The 12465-nt window shown below is 40.2% G+C and overlaps 1 long non-coding RNA gene across 2 annotated transcripts in view; it reads left to right on the forward strand.

Annotated features, from left to right (window-relative positions):
* The window catches only part of LOC137226663 (uncharacterized), a 230345-nt gene that overhangs the window by 8489 nt on the left and 209391 nt on the right, over positions 1–12465 (forward strand). For both annotated transcript variants that reach the window (XR_010944464.1, XR_010944465.1), the window contains exon 2: positions 8453–8592. This is a non-coding gene — a long non-coding RNA (uncharacterized lncRNA). The remainder of the gene's footprint in view (positions 1–8452; positions 8593–12465) is intronic.

Genomic DNA, 12465 nt, shown 5'->3' on the forward strand with positions numbered 1-12465 from the left:
ACTAAAACTTGAAAGGAAACCTAGAGTATAAGGATAACCTTCCACGTACTTAGCAAATTACATTTTTGTTAAGTATCCCTCATTTTCTCATGCAGATACATGAACACACGTCTTATCATGGATTTATAGTCTTTGCTGCTCTAAGCCAGGGATCGCCCATGTGTGCAGGAGTGTGTGTTGGCAGCCGTGGTCTCACACAGATTTCACGTCCCTTTCCCTATTTTATAGTTAAAATGCCAGTACCATCACGTGGGTAGAGTTCTGAGTAAATAGCCTTTCGAACATAAGCCAAATTTCTACTGTTGTTTTGTGAGTGAGCCCTCTGTCTACTGGGAACTACGGGGTGGCTCAAGTGCTTGACTATATTTCTTCTGCAGATGTCACACCTTGTCACCAGCCACCGCCCGCCTCGGTAAGAACACCCTGCAGGCATTTGTTCCCTTTGAGTAAATGCCACTCTCCAAAGAACCTTTCTACAGGATAAAACATGTTTCACACAAACTCCATGCCTGATTCAATGAAGGGGCATAAAGAGCATTCTTCCCAGAGGTAAATGAATGATCTAAGTGTAGAGGATACAAAGTTTTGCGGTTTTTTTCCCACTGGCTGCATCTTATCAAAGTGAAGATTCCTATTGCTGAATCATTAACAGCTGATGGTGTGCATTACAGGGTGGATAGAAAAAAAGGGAGAACTAATAAGTGTTTTGGTCAACAGACACAAGAGTCTTTCCTTTTACAACAGAGTGAAAGAGACAAGGAAAGATGTAATTTTCTGTATTTCTTTACTCTTTGCCTGGGGCAGTGCAGCCCCTGCCTTTGAACAAGGTCAGGTACATTGTGCATGCCCATGGTTTGAAGAGCATTGAAGGATTCCTGGAGGGGGTGTATCCCCAGGAACAAATGGCTCTATGGGGGAGGAGAAGGGACCCCACACAGTCTGCCTCTTTATCTCCCCAGAGTAGAAGCCCTGCAGGCTCTTAACTAGCTGGGGTGGGTTAACACCTGCCTGGAGAAAGAATGTACTCACTCTCTGGTCACAGGTAGCTGATTTCCTGATGGGCAGGGCTGGAGGCCCTTTTCTCTCTCCATCTCACTGGTAATTTTTCTGTCTCCGTCTCACTGGAAAATGGATAGTAGACAACTATGCAAGGTTTCCGGGTTGAAAGATCAGGGGACACTAACTCTCAAAGCACATAGCAAGAAAAGAAAAAACTGAAAATATCAAATGTGTACATATTTGTATTGATATATTGAATATAGCTGTCCATTTTTGTATTTCAACATTATTTGGGGATATATAAGTATTTTTGTTGTGTCATGATGCAGTCGATGGAGGAATTAAGGAAATTTGAGATGGGTGGGGTAAATCAGTCTGGTAATTGGTATTTATTGAGGTTTTCTGTGTGTGGCTATCAGAAAATGTGTCATTTGGTTAATACTTTAATGATAAATCATGGTCTCTGCTGTTAGGCGGTTAGCAGATTATGTTGGAGAACAGGACATGCACACACATACCATTTCTAACAAATCAATAAGTACCAACTTGTATAACATACCACAAGCATTAACAGAAGATTTAAATGCTCAGGTTGTGTCAAGTGGAAGAGTAAACAGGAGTCAATCACGATAGGGGGTGTGGATCTTACCCCAGAGACTTGGGGTTGGAAAAAATATCATTTCTTTACCATTTTCAAATGAATTAATTCAGATTTTTATAATGATCAAGAGGCAGTGAGTTCACCTTCCTACTCTGAACGCATAGCAATGACAGATGAAATATTTAAAAGGCAGGAAGAAAGAGACAGAGAAAGAGAGAGAAAGAAAGAAGAAGGAAGGGAGGGAGGCAGGGAAGAAACCAGGAAGACCCAACCAGGCTCTGGTATAAGATAAGATCTCATGGACCAGACACAAAGGGAAAACACAAACTGTGGGTTGTCTGGGCTCTGGAAGTAGGCACCAGTGACTGGGAGCTTGATCCCTGTGGGACAAGGAGTTCTAAATGTGAATGAGAGTTGGAGCAGAGCCAGGCTTCCTGTTAGATGCCAGAGGTAGACAGTGTTTTCACTCTACTGGGACTATGGCTTCAGATGAAGAACTGTAAGCCTGGGGAGACAAGGCGCAAAGGCAATGTGTTACTCTCAGGAACTGAGCCAACTACCCACTCTGTAAATGGATCGGCCATACCCCTCGATGGCCCCTAGGGGCAGTACATCCTACGCTCAACTGTAAAACCTGGTTCTGGTTTAGGAATAGGAGGACTGGGCTAGGCAGTCAACCTGTCAGGAAGGGAAAAGTTTCGAGGGAATACTCAAAATTAGCCTGCAAACCAAAATTCCAAAACACAGGAAGAAAGGCTAACTTCTCGCAGGACAGCCAAGAAACAAGAGACTTGGAAGAATAGTTCACTCCAAATGAAAAGCATCTTAGAGAATCGTCTGAAAAGATGTCAGCATAAATTTGTTGAGGTTGTTCAAAGAGATAAAGGCACTGATGCTTAAAGAAATAAATTATGGAACAGAAATAGGCACAAATAAAATGAAAATGAAACATTAAATCATACCCTAAGCTAGAAGGACTGGGAATCCGACCTTGATCATAATCAGACTCCTTCACCTACTGAATACCACGGAAGCTGAGGCTTCTGTAACGTTATAAAATGAATGGAAGCGCTCTACCGTTAGTCCATCCCGGTCATTGCTAATATTCTCATTGTCCAGGCCCTTATGTTCCCCATGATGACTTGGCTACTTGAGTTACGGGGCAGGGATCACGCTGAAGCTGAGAGCCTCCTGTCTAGGGCTGAGCCTTCCTGGCTGGCATCCCCTCAGAAGTCATGTCACTGAACTGAATGCCACCAAGGAGAAGGATGCTGGTCCTACCACTCCAGACATTCCTATCACTTCTGTGTTTAAAACGCACAGGTTCTCAGGCCCTACCCAGAAATTTTGATTCCCTAGATCTGGGTCAGGGCTTAGAAATTAGTGTTTCTAACAGGCTCCCTTATGATTCCTATGCGGCGGACCCAGCATTTGGTGAACACTGATATTGTTTACAGTCCTTATTTGTCAAGTGATGAAACCAGGCAGGACCAGAAAGAACAATGCTGGCCCAGGTCACACAGCTAACCGTAGCCAGAAAAAAGCCCAATCCTTCCTTCTGCTTAGTTTGGGTTTAATTCCATCTTCCTTTTCTAGTTTCTTAGGTAGAAGCTGAAGTTGTTGATTTGAGATCTTTCTTCTATTCTCATATAAGGGTTTAGTGCTATAAAGTTCCTCTTAAGTCCTGCCTTAGTGGAATTGTACAAATTCTGATATGTTGTGTTCATTCTCATTCAGTTCAAGATACTTTGTAATTTCCGTTTTGACTTCTTCTTTGATCCATGGATAACAAAGAAGCATGTTACTTAGTTTCCAAATATTTGGAGATTGTCTGGCTATCCAGACAATACCAGGGTTATCGATACCTGGTTTTGATTTCTATTTTAATTCCTTTGCGGTCAGAGAATACAGTGTGTGCCTTGAATCCTTTTTAATTTATTGAGGTTTGCATTATACCCAGAATACAATCTCTGTTGGCAAATGTTCTGTGTGCCCTTGAGAAGAATGTGTATTTGGCTGTAGATGGGTGGAATGTTCTGTAAACGTCAGTCAGGTCATTTGGGTTGGGACTGGTGTTCAAGTTTTCTGACTGATTTTCTACCCGCTTGATCTATCAATTATTGAGAGAAGGATGGTGAAATCTGCAACCACAATTGTGGGTTTTTCTATTTCTCCTTGTGGTTCTATCAGTTTTGGCTTCATGTGTTCTGAAGCTTTGTTATTAGGTATATAAATGTTTAGAGTGGATATAGCCTCTTGTTGAATTGACCATTTTATCAGTATGAAATGGACTTCTAAAAAATCCCTGATAATATTCTCTGTTGTGATACCTACTTTGTCTCATATTAATACAGCCCGTCCAGATTTCTTATAATTAATATGGCATATCTTTGTTCACCCTTTTACTTCTAACCCATTAGTGTCTTTATCTTTAAAGTGGTTTTCTTACAGACAGCATATATTTGGGTCTTGTTTGTTTTATCCAGTCTGATCATCTCTACCTTTTAATTGGGATGTTTATTTTTATTTAAGTTGATTATTGATATGGTTAGGTTTAAAATCTATAAACTCGCTGTTTGCTTTCTATTTGTCCCTTTTTCCTCTTTTTCTTCTTTTCTGCCTTCTCTCAGATTATTGGTTATGATCCCATTTTATCTTCCCTCTTCGCTTATTTAGATATAGTCCCTTGTTTCGTTTTTTGAAGGTTTCTTTAGGGGTCATAGCGTCCATCTTTCACTATCAAAGTCCACCTTGAATCGATATAGTACTATTTTACATATAAGAACCTTAACAAAAGCAGTTTTATGTTTTTCCCCTCCCAGGCTTTGGGCTATTGTTGTTATATATTGTACTTTTACCTGTATTAAAAACCCCACATTATGCTATTTTTGTTGAGTCAATTATTCATTAAAAATATATAAATAATAAGAAAAAAACATTATATACTTAACCCATGTAGCTACCATTTTCGGTGCTCTTCATTCCTTTGTGTAGATCTATAGTTCTACCTAATATCATTTTCCTTCTGTCTAAAAGACTTCCTGTAATATTTTTTGTACTGTGGTTCTACTGGTGATGAATTCTTTCCCATCTTTGTATGTCTGAAAGAAAACTATTTTTTGAAAGATATTTTTGTCATATACAGAATTCTAAGTAGACGGTTTTTCTTTTAGCACTTTAAGTATATTTCTCCTCTGTCTCCTCACTTGAATTTTTCCCATGAGAAATTCATTGTCATCTTATCCTTGATCCTCTGTATGTAAAGTGTCTTTATTCCCTGGCTGTTTCTAAGATTTTATCTTTATCACTGGTTTTGACCATTTTGATTATTATGTGCCTTAGAGTAGTTCCGTTTCTGTTTCTTGTGCTTCTGATTCTTTGAGCTCCTTGCATTTGTGGCTTTATAGTTTTCACAAAATTTGGAAAATTCTCGTCCATTATCCCTTCAAATATTTTTTTGTCTCCTCCCCTGCCCTTCAGGGACTATAATTGCTAGACAGCTTAAAGTGTTCCCACAGCCCCCTGAAGCTCCGTTCACTACTTTAATCCTTTTTTCCCCCTCTATGTTTCATTCAGAGTGGCTTTGTCTTCAGGTTCATTAGTCTTTTCTTCTATAATGTCCAATATGACATTAATCCTTCCCAGTACACTTCTCACCTCAGCCACTGTAGTTTTCATCTCTAGGAGTTCAATTTGCATCTTTTTCATGTTTCACTTCTCTACATACAATCTTTAGTTTTTCCTCTAGCATTTTGAACGTATGAAATATGGTTATAATAACTGATTTAATATCCTTGTGAACAAATTCTATAATCGTGTCAGTTCTGGATTGGTTTTGATTGATCGATTTTTTTCTCTTCATTATGCTTCTTTGCATTCCTGGTAATTTTTGACTGGGTACCATAAATTGCAATTTTACTTTTTTTGGTTTGGCCATAATTTCTTTTTAAATAAATATTCTTGAACTTTGTTCTGGGATGCAGTTGGGTTACCTGGAAACAGAATGATCCTCTCAGGTCTTCCTTTTAAGCTTTGTTAGATGAGACCAGAGTAGAGTTTAGTCTAGGACTAACTTTCCCCACTGTTGAGGCAATACCCTTCTGTATACCTGATGCCCTGTGAATTACGAGATCTACGCGGTGAGAATAGGCACTATTTCCTGCCCTTTATGATCCCTGCTGATTGTTCCCTCTAATACTTTCAGATGGTTCTCTCCCCAGACTTGATAGTTTCCTCACCTGCATGCATGATTAATACTCAGCTGAATACTGGAGAGAAACCTTCTTCAGATCTAGAGTTTTCTCTCTGTATAGCTGTTCACTCTCCAGCACCCTGGCTTCCATTGACTCCCATTTCCTCAACCCAGGGAAACTGCGAGGCTCTGCCGGGATTCCCTTTCCCTGTACCACAACTGGAAACAAATGAAGTGAACCCTACAATTGCCCCAGCTTATTGTTTAGAAAGATCTGGAAACTCTAGGCAATAAGCTAGGGCAATTGTAGAGTTCACCACATTTGTTTCTTCTCTCTGGGGTAACACTGCCTTCATTGCCTGATGCCTAACGTCTTGAAAATTCTTGCTTTGTATATTTTGTTCGTGTATTTAGTTGTTTCAGGTGGGAGGGTAAATCTGCTCCCTGTTATTTCATCTTGACCAAAAGCAGACGTCTCCTCAAATACTTGTTAAAGTGAAGAGTGGAGTTTATACAGATGAAAGTATTATAAAATTATTGGCCCGATATCACATGAATATGGCAAAAATCATGAAAGTGCTTTGTAAATAACCGAAGTCTAGAAAATACAGTACCTGTTCACTCCAAATCATTCACTACACGAGGGAAGTAACTGAGGCCTGCACGGGCCAAGAGATGCAGTGAAGCTCACACAATTCCTTAGTGCGAGAAGTAAAACCAAGTTCATCTTTCTCTCTCTGTGTCCAGTATTCTTGCCAATATTCCACTGTTTCAAGCTACCCCAAACCTGCTCATTAAAAAGGAGAAATTTCATATTCTTATAAAATATACCTGATCAAATCATAATGCCTTTGCATTTGGAAGCCATGAAAAACAGCCACTGGTTCAATTTATTTGTATCATTAGAAAAACTTTTTTTCAACCTCCTTATAGACACATTCCTTCCACTGAAATGAAATACGTTTGCAGTTCACCTGGAAAGGAAAGGATTGCTGTGCCATGTTAAGTGATAGAATCTGACACTGGCTTAAGGCCATTGCCCCTTTTAAACTGCTGTTTTTATGAGGAGCACGACAGGTCAATTACCACAGAAAGCATACATCTGACCACTAGCTCTCCATCTGTACAGATGCTTTAATCTATTAGGCACCATAGGTTTGATCTTGTGGGGCCTTCAAAATTTCCAAGGATCTGTGGAAATATTAGAGGTATGGGGGAAAATTGATTGGTTCCAAATATTAAAAAGAAAATCACAAAGTTAAAACTAATGTTTTTATCTTTAAAAATGCAACATGGGAACCTGCGACTGCAAGTCAACTCTTACATTTCTATATGTATTTCATTAAATGTGGTTATCAGTTCATTTTAATATACTTGATATGATGTGAATGAGAAATTCACAAGAGTGCTCACGGCCACTGAAGGTCTTTAAAATACCCCGTATTTAGTGACTGAAATTCCAGAGAAGCATTCAGTATTGCTTGTCACCTTTGCTTGGAAATAGTGATGAATTCCACTATATCCAAGTTTAGTTAAGGTTTTTCTTTTTTCATTTTACCAAATGGGAGTGTGGCTTTAGTAATTCCTAATTGGTATGCACTTTTGCTTGTTAAATTTGCTTTGCCTGTGAAGCCAGTTCTCAAACAAGATCAGAGAAATCTATATCCCAACAGAAACAGATCTTTTTTTAGTGATCTTCTGTTGAAGACTTGTAACCGATCTCAATTACCCCATGGCATCTGGAATGCAATAGCATTTATATTTCTTAATTTTTCTAAATAAAATTAAAGCTGCTTCCAACACTCCTTCACCATGGTTAATGAGAAATTTGTTTAGCAGGGCTTCATCACCACTCTTGGATCTTACAAGAACCCCAGGTATGTGTCATCCAGGAAAATGGAGGATAACCCAATTGGGATGGAGTTTTTCCTTATTTCACAAACCTTTAAGGACATAAAAAACAACTAGTACTGCTGACAGTCCCTCAAACGATCCTTCACACTCTCACCAAACTCAGCCAGGGAAACCTCTTCTGGGACCCCCATGTTTAAGCTGCTTGGTTTCTAGTTCCACAGGCACAGAGTCACTCCCATCTGAGGTTCTGCCACCTCTAGAATACTCCATGGCAGCCACCTCCTGCCTCTGCCCAGCTTCAGGAAAAACCAGCCACACTCCAGGTTCAGGCTTCTTCCTTCTTCCACTTATATAGAACGTCGAGTCCCCATCTGATTCTTTTTCAGGCAACGTAGCCCATGCCCTTGATGGACCTAGCACAGTGTTTCTCATAGTGTGGTCCAAAGAAAGCTGGTGATCCCTGGTACCCCATCAAATAATCTGCTTGTGCTTTACCAGTTTCAGATGAAAAACAGCATCTAAGCAATTTTGTTCCCATCCACTTCACAAATTGGAAATGTAAGATCAAGTATGAATTTTACAGAAATCCCTTTATCAGGTCCTTAACAGTAAGCCCAAGCTTACCATGAAGCCCCTGATGGAATAGGTGCCAGAGGGAATGAGATGAGACAGAGTCTACGAAAAGACTAGTGTAAGAGCTAAGACCTTGGGGGTCTTGTTGATAGCATTAACTAATGAGAACTCTTCCAACGGGCTGCCCCATTCTCCTTTAACCGTGTTACTCATATTGCTCTTTGTTTTTTCAGTTTCCCTAATGAATAGAGGGCAAAACAGCTGGAGAAGCAGCCTTATTGCTCAAAAGGAAGTGTTGATACATCCCGGAGCTTTGAGCGTGGGAGATGACGGGCCCAGCTTTATGCCACTTACAGTGGTAACATGGTTGATGGTAAGTGAAATCATGTAACAGAAATCTACTTTTTTTTTTAAAGCCCCCTGACACTAGTCCTCATGAACATTGTGAGACATTTTAGGAAAAGCTAGGAAACATTTGTAAGAGAGGAGAAGGAGTTTAGTCAGTGGGATAAAAGCAATCTTGTAAAAGCTTAAATTTGCACCTCTTTTCCCACGGTAAACCTTCCCAGGAACATTCAGATTCCACCTAACACATTACAGAAGTATTGGTATATTCCTTTTCTTCCAGACATTAAGGTAACTAATAGATCTGACATCAAGAATAATAAACTACCTGCAGAGCAATGCAATACAACCAAGAACAAGATTTTGTTTTTAATTGGGGTATAGTTGTTTTACAATGTTGTGTTAGTTTCTACTGTACAGTGAAGTGGAGTTCCCTGTGTTGTACAGCATCAGGGAACTCATTAGATATCTGTTTTATACACATTAGTATATATATGTCAATCCCAATCTCCCAGTTCATCCCACCCCACCTCCCTTTCCAAGCTTGGTTCCATACTTTTGTTCTCTACATCTGTGTCTCATTTCTGTCTTGCAAACAGGTACATCTGTACCATTTTTCTAGATTCCACATATATGCATTAATATACGGTGTTTGTTTCTCTTTTTCTGGCTTACTTCACTCTGTATGACAGCCTCTAGGGTCCATCCACGTCTCTACAAATGACCCTATTTCGAAGAACGAGATTTTTTAAAAGCTGCTTTCTCCTCAGTTCCCTAGCAAGCGGTACCATGGTCGTCCCTCTGTAACTGCTTTTGCCTTTTTAATCCATCCTATGCAATTAACATCTCATCCTACCCAACTCTGTTCTCTATACTTGATTCTTTAGCACTTTACTTTGTCAGTTTAAAATACAATTAATTATCACATTGTCTTCTCACTAATTGCTATTTGAGATTATTTTGTTTCCCTACCTAAATTTTAAACATCTTATGAACAAAAAGTATTGAAACTCTTTGGCATACCGTAATAACTAAAGTAGGCATATGTACCTAATAGCTACACAGTTATACAATCAATAATTACTTGACTCTTAGGTTTAAACCACACATCAAAAATAAACAAAATTGTTTTACTTCTTAGGGTTTTTCCCCTCAAAATTAGATATAGCCTTAGAGGTACTGCAAAATATTAGAGTATTTGTTGTGAAATCTTTTTTTTTCTTTTAAAAGTCCCTTTTAGACGAAGTGAGAAAGTAGTATTGATATATATACACTACCAAATGTAAAATAGCTAGTTGGAAGCAGCAGCATAGCACAGGGAGATCAGCTCGGTGCTTTGTGACCGCCTAGAGAGGTGGGATAGGGAGGGTGGGAGGGAGGTGCAAGAGGGAGGAGATATGGGGATATATGTATATGTATAGCTGATTTACTTTGTTGTACGGTGGAAACTAGCACAACATTGTAAGTCAATTATACTTCAGTAAAGATGTTAAAAAAAAAAAAGTCCCTTTTAGAAAACACTGGTCAGGAAAGTGCAATACCCCCAGAGAGATGGTGACATCACAGGACAGCAACGCTAAAATGGACTTTGGCATAGAAATGGAATTGCTTTAGTTCTAATTTGAGTTCTTAAATTGGATTGATTCGCTTAAGAAGGATAGAACCATTTCACAGGTCTGTATGGAAGAGTTAAATTTGGGGCAGGTGGAAGACTAACCACACAAAGAAAAAGACTCAGGGGCTTCCCTGGTGGCACAGCGGTTGAGAGTTCGCCTGCCAATGCAGGGGACACGGGTTTGTGCCCCGGTCCGGGAAGATCCCACATGCCATGGAGCGGCTGGGCCGGTGAGCCATGGACGCTGAGCCTGCGCATCCGGAACCTGTGCTCCACAACGTGAGAAGCCACAACAGTGAGAGGATCGCGTACCGCAAAAAAAAGAACAAGACTCAGGTCAAAGGTCTTCCTGAGAGAGTCTTCCTCACTCTGCCTGATGAAACCCTTAGTGTCTGTCATGACCTTCAAAGCACAGAAAAGTGCACAGCCCCACACAGGCCCCTGGTCCTATCAGCTCTGTGATTAGAGTCCAGATCACTGAATTGCAGGCAGATGACCTCAGCTGCTGACTGAATCTGTCGGGCTCACTTTTCAGCGTCTTAGAATCCTTTTGTGAATAACCAGAGTCTCCTTCCTTCCCTTCCTATCTGGTGTGCATCACTGACAAATTCCACTTTTCCTCTCTTGAAAAAGACATTCTTCCTCGGCCCTGCCCCTGTGGAAGAACACAAACCACTCCGAGATGAGCTGGTGTGCAGCCTTCATCACAAAACAATAAGTGGTTGACCTAAAGCATCCAATAAAGCAGGTAGAAGGAGAAAAAGGCAGAAAGAATGTGTGCCTTCTTCAGAAGCAATAGTCCCCATCCATCAGCTGGAAAGAAAGTCGGGGACATGGCTTCAAGTTTTCATTAAAATGCAACAGGGCATCAGGAAGTCGGATTTGGACCAACAACGAGATATTTTTCTTACAGTTCCTTTGCTCTGGACAGCTTTGCTGTGGGCTTCAAAGTTCTCTCTCTGACCAAATTCAGTGAAGTCGCTTTCTCCTCTTCTCTTTGAACCCGGAGCTTTGGGAAGGGCAGCAAAGTAAGCCGAAATGAAATTGCAGAACTTATGGTTCTCCAGTAAGTGAGATTTCCTCTAATGCTTACCAACTGTCGCCAGGTCAGATGGATTTTCCTGCTTGAAATCCCTTGATGCATTAATTTCTCTGCCATCTTAGGATATCCTTCTGAAAGCAACCCCAGCAGCCATAAAAACATAAAAAGAAAATGTATAGCATAACTGGTGCACAAAAGGACAATAAGGAATAAAAAGCGAAGAGAGGGCAGGAAGAAAGGTCTTTAAACAAGCATGTTATTTGCTTGGTTTTTGATTCAGAGGGCAATTCACACAGAGCTCTACTCAGACCCACCAGGAAATGCATGAGGTGCTGGGTCTGGGTCAGCCAAACAAGAAACCCTGGAAAGCAGCTGCATATGCTCTTTTCTTGATTCATCTAGTGCAGTGACTTTTTTTTAAAAAAACCTTTTGAAGCAATGAAACCACAGTATATAAAACAGCTGACAGTGAGTCTCTCTCCTCGGGAGCAGCACATACGAGCTTCCAAACAGGTGTGGGGTTGGAGGCATGAAAGTCGCCATTCTAGGGGGTTTTAATAATCCAGGAAGTGGCAACACAGGATTTCATTTTTTTGAATACAGAGGGCTGACATCTAAGTTAGAGGGCAAGAAGGTATTCTCTCTAAGGCAGTCATGTACAGTTTCTTATTCTTTCTGCTTTCTTGAGCTAAAAATTAGCATCACTTTTAATAGATACCACAAGTCTTATCACCCACCATCTAACTGCCCTCATCTTCCTTCCTTCAAAACACATCTCAACAGATATTTATTGAATGTCTCTAGTGTGCAAGGTGCGAGGCACTAGCTGGTTATTAAAAATATAAATAAGGACAGTAGTATTAGTAGCAGTAGTAGTAGTGGTAATAATAATAATAGCAAACACTTCTATAGTATTTATTTAGTGCCAGGCACGGCTCTAAGCTCTTTATATGTATTTAGTCATTCAGTCATCGAAACAACACTCTAGGAAAGATATGATCATTATTTACAATTTACAGATGGGGAAACTGAGGCACATAGAGATTAAGTAATTGGCCGAGGTCCCATATCTAACAAGTGGCAGAGCTGAGATTAGAACCCAGGCAATCTGGCTCCTGAATCTGTGCTTTAGGCATATTTGCTTTATGTGCACTGTCTTTGGGGTTTATTATCTATGCTGCAACAGAGAAGTTTCTGCTCCTAGAGCTTTCAAAGTCTATCTGTCTCCTTTTTGGAACTCAGTA

The sequence above is a fragment of the Pseudorca crassidens genome, chromosome 6 (assembly GCF_039906515.1).
Source record: "Pseudorca crassidens isolate mPseCra1 chromosome 6, mPseCra1.hap1, whole genome shotgun sequence".
Lineage (NCBI taxonomy): Eukaryota > Metazoa > Chordata > Mammalia > Artiodactyla > Delphinidae > Pseudorca > Pseudorca crassidens.